Source organism: Telopea speciosissima, chromosome 10 (assembly GCF_018873765.1).
Source record: "Telopea speciosissima isolate NSW1024214 ecotype Mountain lineage chromosome 10, Tspe_v1, whole genome shotgun sequence".
In the NCBI taxonomy this organism is placed as follows: Eukaryota; Viridiplantae; Streptophyta; class Magnoliopsida; order Proteales; family Proteaceae; genus Telopea; species Telopea speciosissima.
The window spans coordinates 16,429,402-16,446,375 of NC_057925.1; positions in this window are offsets into that span (position 1 = coordinate 16,429,402).

A 16,974-nucleotide genomic window follows, 5' to 3' on the forward strand; every position below is an offset into this window, starting at 1 on the left:
GATGATATCCCAAAAAAACAAACTAAACAAGAACTCTACGAGACACATTTTTGCTAACTTTCAGCTAAGAAGCATGGCCAGATTTTCAATCCATCATCTATATCCAATTTCAACCAAAGAACATGCCTAAACTACCATGAAAAAATAATGCTAACAGCTATATCTTTAAGGTTGAAAACAGAGTTCCAAAAATACCCAAATTTGAAAAAGAACAAAGGAAATCCTAAACCAAATGGAGTAGGTTCCCTACTTGAGTTAAAAAGATAATAAAGTCAAAGAACCAGAAAACTACTACTCCCTTGGCTGAAAATGCTCGTTGTTTTTCTATTCTCCTTCTCGACCTTCCTCTCTCTCATCTCATATAACTCTCGCAGAATGTACATTGACCTAACAAGGAAAACATATAGAAAATAAATACAAACCAACGATTAAAAATAAATAATGTGGAGAAGGAAGCCATGTTTTTTACAAAATTTGTTCCATGAAACAACTTCTTCATGATGAACTGCCATGCAAAGTTCCACACCACACTACAACACCTATCTCTGCTTGTTTTCGGAGTTTCTAGAACATTAAAAACAAAAAAAAAGCAACATGTATGAATCAAACAAATTTCCATGTACTCCTAGAGTTGCATTGGGGAGCCAATAGCAATGGGGAGTGCAGATACAAAATGGGAATTAGAATGAAGAGAAGAGTAATTATTGAGAAAGAACCATGAACAACTCTATGCCATCAAGTGAAGTTTGCTACACGGAAAGCTACTCATTTAAAAACATCTAGACCAATATACAGAAGAAGAAAAGACTATCCATTACCTCATCAACATCTCCATTGTCATTATAAGAATAATAAATTAGTAGGCCAAGAGAAAAGTATGAAGTCAAATTCAGATTACCGTAGATGTTGGAGCATAGGACATCATGTTTTCATCCCCAGGAAACTACGTGGATAGTGTTCAATCATTACTCCACCACCTAAGCCATTTTAAAGGCCTTGCTGATCCATTCATAAAATGAGACTTTTCATGGCGGATGAGGAAACAAATTGCACTCTTTCATCATACTCGAACCAAATATTAGAAAAGAACCAAAGAAGGAGAGTCATGAACACATATTTTCACAAAAGCACGAATAGAACTTATGGATATTGTCAATGAACAGAAAATATTCAAGAATCGAGAGAGAGAGAGAGAGGGATTGACAAACCTAATTCATCGCTGGATTTGAAGTCTATACTTATATGTTCTCCATAACGCAGTTTCCTACGGCGTAATATAACTTATTTCTCTAGACAAATTAGATATTGTGTGTCTAAGCACGTGACGTGCTGATATGAGAATTAGAATTGACAGCGTCTCTAATGTATCTTAGTATAACTTGAATCCAGAAGACCACTCATACAAACCCTTGTAATTACATGTGGCCATATGGCTATGATGCAACAGATAAACCAACTACCAGTGGTTAGAATACAAACCCTTGTAATTACATATTGACTTTTTATATTTTTTGATAAATAATGATTATATCAAAAGCGAAACGAAATTACATCAAGATAAAATACACTACTACCCACCACAATGAACAGCTGGAAACAGAATCAACAGCAAACAAGACCAAACAAAGATTAGTTAATAGGAAAAGAAAGAGGCCTACCACAAAATTCTTTTATTATAATTTTATTTACCAGTCAAGTCTTATTAAACAAAATTTTGATAATGAAGAGAACTACTACTAAAAGGAAGGGAGAAAAAGGAAATAACTTTCCTTTTCAAAATAAGACAGATTGTGTGATTTTCTTTTGACAAATAGTGTGCTGTCCAAATGGCTTAATTCCTAGTGGGTTTTCCCACCCCGTTTGATCCCACAAATATATATGTATTTAAAATACCTAAGAAGCAGTTATTAATTCAAAAATATACTGACTATACAAAATCTGGAAATCTAACCTCATTTTCCTTCATAGCACTAAGTTTATAAAAGAATAATTCAAACTTCAAATACTTAAAATCCTTAAAGAAAACAAATGGTTATTTCTTCAACAGAAGATTAAGATAAACTCCACCTGCTGAAACCTTTCCTCCACCTGCTGAAGCCTTTCCCTGGACAAATATGTACAAGTTCTAAGAAATACAAATCCCAAACAACCCCTTGAAAATCCAAAAGTTCTAACAAAAACCTCCTCCAAGTGCTCATTTCTTTCACCACAGCTAAGTCATTCAATGAAGCATCAAAGATCCTGTCCACTGCACTGAATTCAATGTGAACCAAAAAATAGCAGCTTCAACTACCATTTTAATGAGCTAATAACAAACTCTAAGGTTTTCACAGTACCAAATGGTTTCTAATAACAAATTCTAAGGTTTTCAACTACCATTTTGATTTATAGAAGAAGAACATTTTGTTAAGACTCCAATATTCCATCAGAGAAATAAAGTTTTAGCTTGTCAATCTTGTTCCTACTGCATATATTTGTGTTTTTTCCAAATTTTTGTAAAATTAAAGATTTGAATCCCAATTATTAGCCATTATAATGACTAGTTTTGACATCAATATAATTGTAGCTCTTAAATGGCATATCATTTAATAATTTCTTCAATTTAAAGAATAAAAGTTCATAAGATTCCTATTCTGCATCATTGGTATCCAAAATATGGATAAAGAAATAAAGCTAAAGAGAAATCAGAACCTCTATCTTTGTATTCAAACTTTTGTTGAATTTGCTTTCCCAAATCCCAAAAAACTCTCCAGTCATTACAAAGGGCAAGAGACACAGTAGGATTAAACCAGAGACTGTAATTAACGCAAGCTCTGTCACCCACCGTATGTCTCTGCAGCAGTTGATCAACCTCAGTAACTCATGCTCACTCCCCATGGTGGTAAAAGAACAAACTCAAAAAAAGCAAAAGCATTTAAAGGAAAAACGAAAAGGAACGGAAATGATTCAAACAAAACACAAATATACGAGCAATATATAGATTTAATCCGAGCAAAAGCATTTATGAAAGAAACTTGATTCAAAAGAACAAAGACCAGTAATAGTATTAAGTTCCAAAGATGAATTAAACAATTAACTGAAAGTAGCAACCCAATCCATAGAAGATCAGGAAAGGCGAAAGAGAAAATGAAAATAAGGAACCAAACCTTTTCTGTACAGGGGACAAGCTTCCGAAGCGTAGCGAGATGAGAATTAATCCTCTCCCTACGCCTTCTTTCGGCCTCGCTATGGCTCTTCAAGGCCGCAAGAGCCTTGGCTTCAGGTATCGTCTTCTGCCCTAATCTCGTTGGAGCCTTAACAAGCCCCCTTCTCACTGTCCAGAACCAACGAAGACAACCCACCTCGACCCATTAGGGTTCGCAACCCACCAATATGTTGTGACTATGAAAACCTATCGAACAATCTTGGAAAATCAGTAGAATAAGCATCGTGTGAATTCCAGGAGAAAGAACCTGAGAAGGAACAACAGAGCAAAACTTACTAAGTACCTCCGAGTAGGAGATATTCCTCGAGCAGGGAGGCCAAGAGCAACACCAACGTCAGCTCCAGCAGGCTGGCGCTCCGGGAAGTGGTGGCCGGAGCAACACCAACCCTAGAATCCTCCCCTTGATCCTCAATCGGTTGTTTTAGCCCCAAATGGTCCACAACAGTTGCAGCGGGAGCAAGGTTGAAAGAGATTTGAGAGAAATCTCAGAGAGAATGTGAAGATTAGATAGGGAGAGAGGGACGGTGAGAGATTGAGAGAGATTTGAGGGATCGTGATAGATTGAGAGAGAAACATGAGGGATTGGGATTTGAAAGTTTAGAGAGGGTATCGATCAATTAGCGCGCGGCAAGAGGCACGAAATGAATACGCCTTGGAGTTTTTTTGTGAAAAAAGCTATTATATTAAGCGGCGATTAATAAAAAACGTGGTGATATTGTTTTTCATATAACGGCGGTTCTCCCTAAACGCCCGAAAATAGATAAATATAATGATACTACGGCGTTTATTTGTAAACGCCGTTGTATTGTTACATACCCTGGCATTTCAAAACAAACGCCCCCAAAGATGTAACGTCATTTTTTCCTAAACCCTCGAAAATACATACGGCAGGTGGTAAATATAGTATGATACTACGGCGTTTACAAATAAATGCCGTTGTATTGTTATATACCCGGCAATTCAAATCAAACGCCCCAAATATGTATTTGTAGCGGCATTTACATATAAACGCCATGATTTCTAGGTATTATACTTTCTATACCGACGTTTGTTAGTAAACGCCGTCGAATATTTATATATGCCTGCGTTTACCAATAAGCGCCGCTAAGACCCGTCTAAAAATGCCGCGACAGACCCTTTTTCTTGTAGTGTTGTCATATTGGGGTCTAAACCAGGGGTGATTTGAGTTTTTTAAAAAACCAGGGGGTGATCTAATTTATCCTTTTTTTTTTTAATTTGTTCTCCTGTAATTGACTGGTGGCGGTGAAGCTGGTGATCGATTTCACGAAATCATGGTGTGGTCCCTGTAAATCCATTTGAACCAAAGAATAGGATTTCGGCCTCACTAATGGCTCTTCTAAGGCTCTGCGTGAAACCAGCCAAACGTCTTCTAGGGAGGAATTCAACACAAAAGGAAGAGATGTTGGATCATTCATCTCATCATCATCATCAATCGCCATTAGATTCACCGAGGCGACTTATTAGCAAGATCCACAACGAGGTTGTACCCATAAGAATGAAGTCAAGAATGGGAAGAAGATGGGAAGAAGAAGATGGTAACTTTGAAGATGGAGGTTTGTGGCAGAAAGCCATATTGATGGGCGAGAAATGTCAACAACATGAGTTTTCCGGCGTCATTTACTATAACCATAGAAGCAAGATGCTCTCTGAGCAGCCCAGATCGTTGCGTGTGAGCCTTTACCCATCTTACATTCTTCTCAGTCCCAAAATGGAATATAATTGAGATGATTAGAAGCTCTTTTAGTTTTTTTTTTTTTTTCCTTCCCCTTGATCACCATGTAAAAACAAAAAAAGTATAAGTTCAACAAACGGAGGTTTTGGTCCGACGCTTCCGTGTTTTTTTTAGTTTGAATTTGAATTGTTCCTTGGGAAGAATTTTACAGTGGTGTTTGGTTTGAATGTTAATCTTAGATTTTTTTTAGCTGTTTTTCTTCTTTTTCTTCAATTCTTTTCATAGTTGTGATAGATTAAGACTACTCCTACCGCACACAAACAGGAATTATTGCTCTCTCTGTTAACTCTTAATCATCAAAAGGTGGCCGTGACTGTGCAACATGAGATTCAAGATCAAGACTCCTCAAACCAGTGACCAATCTATTAGTTGGTTGTGCCTTGGCTGTGCCACTGTAATGAGGAGGATTCAAAATCCCTATTTCAGTGCGTGAGAGTAAGAAGACGAAAGGAGAGGAACGATTTTCCCCAAAATCTAGGATTTTGTTTTGAAACCAAACTGGTTTGGTCGGTTTCGATCTGCCTGACCGGTCCATCTTAGTTTGATGAGAAAAACCAAGTTTCACAAACAACTTTTGAAATATTTAAAAAATGACCGTTCGATTGTCATATGTCCACGTGTCAATCTCAAAAGTGACAGGCAGGACGATGGCTGCTACCCACAAGGCCGTAGAAGATCTGAATCCAAAAAAATCGAATCTCTCTCCCCCCCCCCCCCAAACCTAAACCTTCTCCCTCTCCCTGATCTCCTCTCTTCCAATCTCAGTCCCTCTCACATCTCAAAGCTATCAACCGAGAGATCCTCTCTCTCCATATTTTCTCTCTACTTGCCATATGAGAACCTACCATCTTGGGCATTATCACATGTGGCAATTCCATAGATATGAAGACCTGCCTTCTACAGACCTATCATTATCAGAGTTACCATACACAGCATTTCCTTGAGAGCCAAGGCTTACCTTCCAGGGTATTATCACATGTGATCATATCATATGTAATATCTTATTTCCATACCTGTAATATTCTCCAAGATACTAGGAGATCTCATTGTAATATTGTGTATATATACTCTACTAATATAGTAGAGATAATCAAGCTATTGAATATTATTCTACTCTCAACATGGTAATCAGAGCCATATGCTCAAACGAGCTCTCCTCTTAAACCCAAAATTCATTTTTCTCTTATTCTCTTCTCCACGTTTTTGGCTTCCATGGAAGGCCAAAATACCTCCATTATAGGTGTAACTGCCCCTTCTTCAACCTCCATCACACCCACCACGCATGGCTCGGGTGCACACCATTTTCTCTCAATTAAACTAAATTCATCCAACTATATTTATCGGAAGACGCAGGTTGTCCCCTACCTCATCGGACAACTCCTCTATGATTATGTCACCGGCGACAAACCATGCCCTGCCGAACCAGAGAAAGCAGCAGATTGGCGTATTCAAGATGCCGCTATAATGAGCCTTTAGATCACTTCTTTGGACAAGGATGCACTGCCTCTTGTTGTGGGTCGTGCTACCAGCAAAGAAATTTGGGATGCCATCACTGCGGCTTTCAGAAATCCCAATACACCAAGACTTCTTGCCTTAAATTTTGCATTTCAAAATTTGGTTCATAAACATGATGAAGCAGTCTCTCAATTCCTTCATAGGGTGAAGAAAATTTCTGATGAATTGGCGGCTGCAGGGAAGCCCCTTCCTGATGACGATTTCAATATTCACATTTTCAGATCCCTGCGTGAAGACTACCAGTCCATGGTGCCCACTATGATGTATCGGCAGCCACCCCTCACCTATTCTGAGTTGCATGGTCTTCTAATGAGCCATGAATCTCTCATCACCTCGCGACGTGCTATTGTTGATCCATCTGCTGCGGCCTCTGCTAATCTCTCACAGCAAGGTCGCGGCTCTGGGACTCCCTCCCCTGGCCGTGGTGGTGCTTCTAGAGGCCGGGGACGTGGTCGTGGTTTTGGCAAGTTCAATGCATTTGCACACAGTCATTGTACGATTTGTGGACGTACCAATCATCAAGCATCCACATGTTACTATCGCCAGCAAGCCAATCACACCACCTACACTCACCCTCACACTCCCAAACCACCACTACTACCTACCCCATCACCCGCACCTATACACACCAACCCACGGCCTACTATACCCACCACAATAATGCAGCTACACCACACCCATCCACCCCAAAGGTCCCATCTCAACCCCCATCCGTTTCCACCCACTGGATCCCTGACACTAGCGCTACACACCATGCAACTCCAGATTTGCAATCGTTTACCACTTATGATCCATATGCAGGTACCAATCAACTTCAAGTGGGCAACGGTAATGGTCTACCAATTGTGAACATAGGGTCCATATCCCTTCCTTCTTCAAATCGTTCCTTTTTATTGTCTAATGTTCTTCATGTTCCCACTCTCACAAACTCTTTAATTTCTGTTCAAAAGTTTTGTAAAGATAATCATGTGTTCTTTGAGTTTCACTCTTCCTTTTTTCTTGTGAAGAATCTGACTACCAAGGCGACTCTATTTTCAGGCCCTAGTAAAGCTGGCTTGTATACCTTCACCGCTGCTTCTCCTCCTTCTGCACATTTGGCGTCAGTTCCCTCCTATGACCATTGGCATAATCGTTTGGGCCACCCACATGATCGTATCCTTCGTCTCATGGTTCCGGATCAGCGCCTCCCTCAGTCTTCTCATTTATGTTCTGCTTGTCAAATGGGCAAGGCCTACCATTTACATTTACCACAAACTCTTTCTCGTAGTAATTTTCCTTTAGAATTAATTTTTAGCGATGTATGGGGACCTCATCCTACTGCCTCCTCTGAAGGCAATAGGTACTTTTTAATTTTTGTTGATGACTTTTCAAAGTTTATTTGGTTCTACCCATTAAAACTCAAATCTGATGTATTTGCATGCTTTGTTAAGTTTAAGGCCTTGGTAGAAAAGCAATTCTCAAGATCTATCAAGGCCATCCAAACTGATTGGGGGGGTGAATTCCAATCCCTGTCATCCTTTTTCTCCACTCATGGCATTCACCACCGTGTGTCTTGTCCACACACACATGAGCAACAAGGCTCTGTTGAGAGGCGCCACCGCCATATAGCTGAAACTGGGCTTACTCTACTTTCCCATGATTCCGTTCCTTCTATATATTGGGACTATGCTTTTGAAACTGCAGTTTATCTAATAAATCGCATGCCATCCCCCGTTACAGGGAATATTTCTCCTTATCAGTTGGTTACTCAACAAGCTCCCGACTATTCCTTTTTGCGCACTTTTGGGTGCCTATGCTTCCCTTGGCTCTGACCTTATCATGCCCATAAGATGGACCTTAGATCGACACCATGTGTTTTTCTCGGCTACAGTCCGTCACATGTATTATACCGCTGTATGGATCGTCTCACACACCAGATCTATATTTTGCCCCATGTCAGATTCAATGAGGACAACTCTCCATTTTCTCAACAGGCCACACCACACCAAATTAGCCCAACCGAATCCCCCATCCCTTGGGGTGTTGCACCCAACGTGGTGACCACCACCCCTATTCCCGATCCATTTCAACCACCACCTCCCTCTCTCCATATCCAATGGCTCCTATCCCCACATCCTCTAGTCCACCCTCAAAACCCGAACACTACTTGACCTATATGCCTATCCCAAAACCATAGCTCAACCCAATACCCTCCACACCACCCCAACCAATGTTGATCCTACCTTTGAACCCACCTGCTTTTCCCAAGCAAATAAATTTCCCCACCGGCGACAAGCAATGGATGATGAATTATATGCCTTACTACAAAATGGCACGTGGTCACTTGTGCCTTATCAGGAGTCCATGAATTTGGTTGGCTGCAAATGGGTTTACAGGGTGAAACGCAAGGCCGATGGCTCTATTGAGCGTTATAAGGCCCGCCTCGTGGCCAAGGGGTTTCACCAACAACAGGGGTTGGACTATAATGAGATGTTCAGCCCGGTCATCAAGCCCACCACCATTCGAATTGTACTGTCACTCGCGGTTTCTAATGGGTGGTCGGTTCGACAACTGGATGTTCAAAACGCCTTCTTACATGGCGTCCTTGATGAGGTGGTTCACATGACCCAACCACAGGGGTTCATCGATGCCAACTTTCCAAATCATGTGTGTCGTCTACATAAATTGCTCTATGGGCTTAAACAGTCTCCCCGGGCTTGGTTCCATAGACTCTCAGAATTTTTGGTCTCATTGGGTTTTCGGTCATCCCAAACCCACACAACTCTTTTTATCTACCACCATGGGCGCATCACTACTTATGTCTTGGTGTATGTTGATGATATTTTGGTTACAGTTAACCAGGAAACACATGTGGCAGAATTACTCTCAAGGCTGGCCAAAGAGTTCTCAATTAAGGATCTCGGCCCACTTAGTTTCTTTCTTGGGGTCGAGGCTGTTACAAAACCGAGTGGACTGTTACTGTCACAGTCCTGGTACATTTCTGATCTACTTCAACGGGCTGGCATGATCGACTGTAAACCGGTTTCAACACCCATGGCCACTACAATACCAGTATCGGATTCAGGGGGTGCTCCTATGACCGATCCCACTCTATATCGGTCTATAGTTGGTGCCCTCCAGTATATCACACTGACACGCCCGGATGTTTCTTTCCCTGTGAATCGGGTTTGCCAATACATGCATGCTCCCACCGAAGCCCACTGGACTATGGTGAAGTGCATTCTACGCTATCTCTAGGGCACACAAGATCATGGTCTACTTTTTAGTCACTCAAAGAGCACCCAACTACAGGCATTCTCAGATGCGGACTGGGCCGGCGACAGATTGGATCGGAAATCAACAAGGGGTTATGCTATCTATATGGGTCCTAACTTAATCTCTTGGACTTCGAAGAAGTAGAAAACTGTGGCACAGTCCTCCACTGAAGCAGAGTACAAAGCCGTGGCCGATGCCTGTGCTGAGCTGGCATGGCTACGGTTTCTATTTGGTGAACTTGGTCTTCCTATCCTGTGGTGCGACAATATTGGGGCCACCTACTTGTCAGTCAATCCGGTCTTCCATGCTCGTACAAAGCATGTGGAGATCGACTTTCATTTCGTTCGAGATAAAGTTGCTGCCCAGGACCTACAGGTTCAATTCATCTCAACCAATGATCAGATCGCAGACATATTTACAAAAACGCTCAGCACCCCTCGATTCAGGTTTCTGTGTGACAAGCTGCGGATTCGGCCTATCAAATCCCCACCTTGAGGGGGTGTATCAACCGAGAGATCCTCTCTCTCCATACTTTCTCTCCACTTGCCATATGAGAACCTACCATCTTGGGCATTATCACATGTGGCAATTCCATGGATATGAAGACCTGCCTTCTACAGACCTACCATTATCAGAGTTACCAGACACAACATTTCCTTGAGAGCCAAGGCTTACCTTCTAGGGTATTATCACATGTGATCATATCATATGTAATATCTTATTTCCATACCTGTAATATTCTCCAAGATACTAGGAGATTTCATTGTAATATTGTGTATATATACTCTACTAATATAGTACAGATAATCAAGCTATTGAATATTATTCTACTCTCAACAAAAGCCTCTTATTCACTGTTTTTTTTTTTTTCTAGATCTTAGAGAACCTTTCATCCTTTGTGGTTCACTGCTTGAACTGAATTTGAACTGAAATCTTATAGATGTCTATAATTGGATGAGGTTATTTACTGCTTTTTCTAAATCTTAGAGAACCACAAAGGATGAAACGCCTTCATTGTTCTCCCTTCATGATCCCTCTCTAACGTTCATGACTCCCTTCTTCTCTCTTTTCCCATTCATCTCTCTCTCTCTCTCTCTCTCTCTCTCTCACACACACACACACACACACATAATGGTCCATCCCTGCTTCCGTTGTTGCAGAGAACAAATGCCAACCAGGTAAAAATTCACACCATAAAAATTATTATGTTCTCTCTTCTCTGCATCCAAATCAGGGTTTGTATTTTTATCCAAACAAATTTTCTCTTTCTTAATGAAATTTATGGGAATGAAACATGATTTTGGATCTGTTACTCATGTTTATATTTACTCTATTTTCATCTAGGACAAAAGCAGTAGCGTTTCATCAGCCCTGGTCATCGATTTCTTCGCACTCGATGAATCATCAGATGGGATAAAATCAATATATGTTATCCATGAGGCAAAGTCATCTTTTTTGTTTTGAATGTACCCCCAATTATTCAACTATCCACATAGAGAGAGAGAGAGAGAGAGAGAGAGAGAGAGAGAGAGTGCTCCTTTTAGTTGCATCTTGGTTAGTTGATGGGTGTGCTAAATAGTTGAACGACATTCATTAATTTCTCTGGGTTTGTTAAGAAATAGTGTTTCCTGCTATTATCGTATGTGGATTTTCAATCCACTAACAACTCTATCACCACTCACGACTCTCCATCCGTTATACATGTGAATCCTTATCACATGTAGATAGTGGTTGCCTACTCCATCTAGATCTCTTGTATAGGATCCGTTTCTTATCTCTATACCTAGGGTTTTCATATCCTATCTCTTGTATATATATATACATGCACTGCTATTAATGAACAATACACAACAGAATTATAACTCTAAGATGGTATCATTTGCCTCTTCTCCAACGAGTTAGAGTTCCTGGACCTATCTCTCCTCCTTTGTTTCTCCTTCTTCTTCTTCTCCTTCTCCAATGGCTGACGGCCATGAGATCATCAACCCTCTCCCATCTACGACATACCCTGGGAGCCCCTATCCTCATGCCAATCACTATGGCTCTGTATGGTAATGTTCTTTTTTAGTGTTTTTGGTGTTTTTTCGTTTTTTTGGAATAGAAACACACTTAAAACTGAATGGTATGTCCGGTTTGATTTATTTTTTTTTTTGAAACGAACCGGTGATTGGGCACACTTTAGAGCCCCATTTGAAAAACACCAATTATCACTTGATAAAAACACTTCTTTGAAAAGTCGAAGAAACAACACCCGTCTTTAGTTACAAGGGGTATTTGTGATATTTTCCTTACAAAACATAAAACCCATCAAAATTACCCTAAAATTATCGCCTTCTTCTTGGAAGGTACTCTGCGATCAAAGGCAGCGAGAGATTGAAACCATGATCGAACCTTCAAGCTTCTCTAGTTGCATCATCTTCTTCAAGGCAGTGAGGGATTGAAACCACGATCGATCCTTCAAGCTTCTGGTTGTAGCATCTTCTTCAAGGCAGTGAGGGATTGAAACCACGATCGAACCTTCAAGATTTTGGTTGCAGCGTGTTCTTCAACAGTAAAAAACGCTTAAGAAGACATCTTCTTTTTCCTGAACAACGTCTGCAGTGAGGGTTTGAAACCACGATCGAACGTTCAAGATTCTGGTTTAAGATTCTGCTGAACATCGTCTTCTCCAACTCAGGTAAGCCCTGTTCGTCTTCTTCCTCTTCTTTTTCCTTCGTTTTCTTCTTCTTCCTCTTCTTTTCCTTCCTTTTCTTCTTCTTTTGCTGCTGTTTTCTATCATTTCTTCTTCTTCTTCTAACCAGTGTTATAACCTGGATCTATATTCCTTTTGCAGAAACGAATTTCTAGAGTTCCCGAGATTTCTCTAATCTCATAAATCCATCCTACTTCTCTTTTGAAGACATACGAAGGTAAGATTATTCTTCATATCTTTTTATGTTTTCATTTTTTAATTTCCTAATTATAAGTACAGGAAAGATGATGTGTCTAAGGATTAGTTTAGATTCTTTGGTTTCAGTTGTTGAAGAAATTTCTGTTAAATCCTTGTAGTAGTTCTTTGGTTCTAAATACTTTTACTAATTTCTATTGTTCTGTTTCTTTATATTATTGTGGTTCAATCTTGAACTCCAAGTTTGTGGTTTCTCAGTTTTTAAACCTTCATAATTGATATTGTTGGTTTATAACTTATCTGAATGGGGATGCATTCATTCTCCAAACCATGGAATTTCTGCGTTTTTGAGAAGTCTAGATTTGAACTCCCCTAACCCTACCTTTCCATTTCTCTTATCTCCTTCTTTCATAACAATCATCTGTGAAGAACATTCCAATATTGTTCTTCTCAGAATCCTCTATTGAGATGGGGGAAGGCAATTCACTAGGTAGCTTTTAATCAAAGGTAAGGAACATGGTCTCTCTCTAACATTCCAATATTGTTCTTCTCAGAATCCTCTTTTGAGATGGGGGAAGGCAATTCACTAGGTAGCTTTTAATCAATCTCTCTCTCTCTCTCTCTCTCTCTCTCTCTCTAGTTTCATATAGTTTGATCTTTTCTATGATTTCAACTCTCAGTTCATCTCAATATATGCAAAATTAAACCTTTCTATTTGTTTTTGCTAGTAATGAAATGATTTGTTTCGTTTGATGGGATTCTTTTGACAATCATTTCCATTGTTTTGTCATCCCTAATAATGCAAAAGGCCAGGCTCTCCAATATTTTCAGGCATACATAAATAAAAGATGCTGGTGTTTAGCTTCTCTACCCTTTTGCCTTGGTTTATATCTAAATCAGAATTTCTACTTGTTATGATGAGAGAAAAATGAGTTTAAGAGGACAATGTCCTCTTGAAGAATGGAAGAAATGTACCATATGCCCACATGGGTATGCACTAGGTGTGGTTAGGAAAGGACAAAAATTGAGTTTAAGAGGACACTTAGGTCATTTGGTTTTGCTGGGTGTGTTTAGGTATTTGGGTTCAAGGAGGATAGTAAATTAGGTTAGATCCTTTATAGATCATGCATCTTAGGGACTAGTGAACCCTTGAGCTCAAGGAATATATCAATACCTTACTTGTATGCTTGAGTTGGATTAAATCTGGGGAAGACTCGATAATATATGGAACGAATTTCCTACTGATCATCATGTCATTGGTAGTTCAGCTAATGCCTGCTACATGCATCTATTTAAGTGCATAAACTGTTATTTATCTGTGGTTTTTTATCAAATAATTCATAGTTTCACATAGTTCATTTTTTATCAAATCATTATGGGAAGGTGAAAATAATTCTAATTATTCTATGGAGAAAATTATCTCATTGATGTCATTTCTGGTTTTGGTTTCTTTTTTGAATAGTTATTGATATATTCTCAGTGTGGGAGCCTTTTAACTTGTTACCTAATGAAGAAACAATTGATTTTGATCTTCCTCTTCAATTTTTTTTTCTTGTTTTGTTACATGATCTCTTGTTTTGTTCAACACATGTGAGAACATTAGGAAGGGTTGTGGCAAGGTCCCCATTGGGTATTATCATTAAAGTATTGTTTGTGGCATGGTCTCATGGTTACTTGTAAATTTCAAACTTTACTTCTTGGGTCTTTAGCTCAAATTGGTAGAGCACTTAGAACATGAGCATGTCTCAAGCATGTTTCAAGGGGATGGTGGTTCGAATCCACCAAGACCTTTTTTATTCAGCTGTTCATAGTGTAGTCAGTTAAGAAATCATGAGTATCATACAATGTTTGCTTAGGTGAGCAAAATACTGATCGATTGGGTGAGGCTTGGGATTTGGAGGCCAATGAATCCAAGTGTTCATTTTGTGTTCTTCATTGTGGTAAGTTGAGCAGAATACTGATCTCATGGTTGCATTGCAGGGGGGTCAATTAACTCAGGGAGGGGTGATTGTCAGTGGAGATATGAGGCAATCATATTTGCTAGCTGCAAGAAAGAAGGCTGTTTGTTTTCTTTTTTCCTTAAAAACCCACAAGTATAAAAGCCATGGTGTAGGTGGCAATTACGTAATTTTTGGTAAACAATAGAATCGATTCTTTTAAGTGCGACCCATACATACAGATTTCTGTTTCTGCTATACTTCAGAAACGTTTTTTTTTTTAGGGTTACCATACAGCATTTCAAGACCCAGAAACGCTCAAAAAACATAGAAATGCATAAAAGTGTGCTGGATCCAAAAACACTAAAAAAAAACAGAAGCATTACCATACAGAGCCTATATCTCTATCAAATTTTCATCCACCACCTACCTGTTCTGGAGAACCCAGGTTGAGCCATTTCTGCTGGCCCAAAATCTCTTTGGCTATCTCGACGGCTCCAAACCATGCCCTACTAAGGCTACCGCTGTTGCTGCCTGGCGTTGCTAGGATGCCATAATCCGTAGCTTACTTATTGCTTCCCTATCCGAGGACATTTTTCCCCTAATTCTCGGTAAAGACACAATAGATGAGATCATCCACATATAGGGAGACAATAAGGGTATCGAGGTTACCTTGGGTTTTGATGTAGAATGTTGGTCCACTCTTACACCTCCTGAATCCCGAATCAGTGAAGTATCCATCAATGCGGCTGTACCACACTTGTGGTGCTTGCTTTAGCCCATACAAGGCTTTATTCAATCTTAGAACTTTTCGTTCTTCACCTTGCTTTACAAACCCTTGTGGTTGCTCCACATAAATTTCTTCTTCCGGCACACCATTCAGGAATGCTGACTTCACATCGAGTTGATAAAGTTTCCAATTTTTCTGAGCTGCTAATGCCACAAGCGCTCTTATTGAGTCAAGCCATGCTACTGGTGCGAAAGTTTCAGTATAGTCGATCCCTGGCTATTGAGAGTAGCCCTTGACTACTAATCTCGCCATGTGTTTTTGTATTGATCCTTCCTAGTTAAGCTTTGTCTTGTAGACCCACTTAACTCCAATGACTTCTTTATCTTGGGGACACTCTACAAGTTCCCACGTCTTATTTTTTTCTATCAGTTTTATCTCTTCTTCCATTGCTTTTATCCATTCATTATGCTTTACCGTAGTTTCGAAGCTTTCTGGCTCAAGAACTGACCTTACTGTATTAGGTTGCGATTCTGGAGAGAATACATCTTGCCTAGATGGTGAGACCTGGCATGATGATGTTGGTGATGTAGTTGAAGCTTTTATAGGCGTACCTTCTGTATCTGCTTCCACCACATGATTCTGTGATGAAATCTTTTGTGGTATCTTGGGCATCATGATGTACCTTTTTTTTACTTTTCCTTTTTCCTAGTTCCGCGCGGCATTCTCATCGAACTTGACATCTCGACTGATCACGAGCTTCTTGGTCCTTAGATTGTATATGCCATAGTGTTTTGACTGAGTACTATATCCCAAGAATATGCCTTTCTTAGTCTTCTCGTCTAGCTAATGCCTTTTCACTGCTGGAATATGTGCATAGCATACGCACCCGAATACTTTGAGATGTCGTGCCGACGGTTTCTGGTCGCTCCATGCCTCTATAGGAGTCTTGTTTTGTACAGCCTTTGTTGGGCATCTATTTAGTAAGTAGATTGCTATGGATACTGCTTCTGCCCAGAATGCATTGGGTAGATCTTTCTCCTTCAACATCGTTCTTGCCATCTCCATTACATTTCTATTCTTCCTTTTTGAAACTCCGTTTTGTTCCGGAGCATATCCCACCATCAATTGGTGCTCAACTCCTTCATCTTCCAAGAATTTTTCAAATTCCTTGGAAGTATATTCTTTTCCTCTGTCGCTTCTTAGAGTTTTGATGTAGTGGCCACTTTGTTTTTCAACCCGGTTCTTGAATCTATAGAAGACTTTGAATACTTCTCTTCTCTCATGAAGAAAATATACCCATGTCATTCTTGAGTAGTCATCTATGAAGAGGATGAAATACCTGCTTTGATTGAGTGACGGAGTCCTCATAGGTCCGCAAATGTCTGTATGCACCAACTCCAATGGTGTTTTAGCTCTCCATGCCTTTCCTGAAGGAAATGGTTGTCGATGTTGCTTGCCTTGTAGACATCCTTCATGGACGTCATCAATTTCCTTGATAGATGGCAAATCTCTCATCATATTCTTTTGGCGGAGGATTTGTAAACCTTGGAATTTGAAATGAACGAACCTTCGATGCCACAACCATGAGTCTTCAATTTTTGCTCTCATAGCTGTATCTCTAACTTTCTGCCAGTGGATGGAAAAATTTCTATTCTCCATCTTCACTTTGATTATCACATGATTTTTATTTTT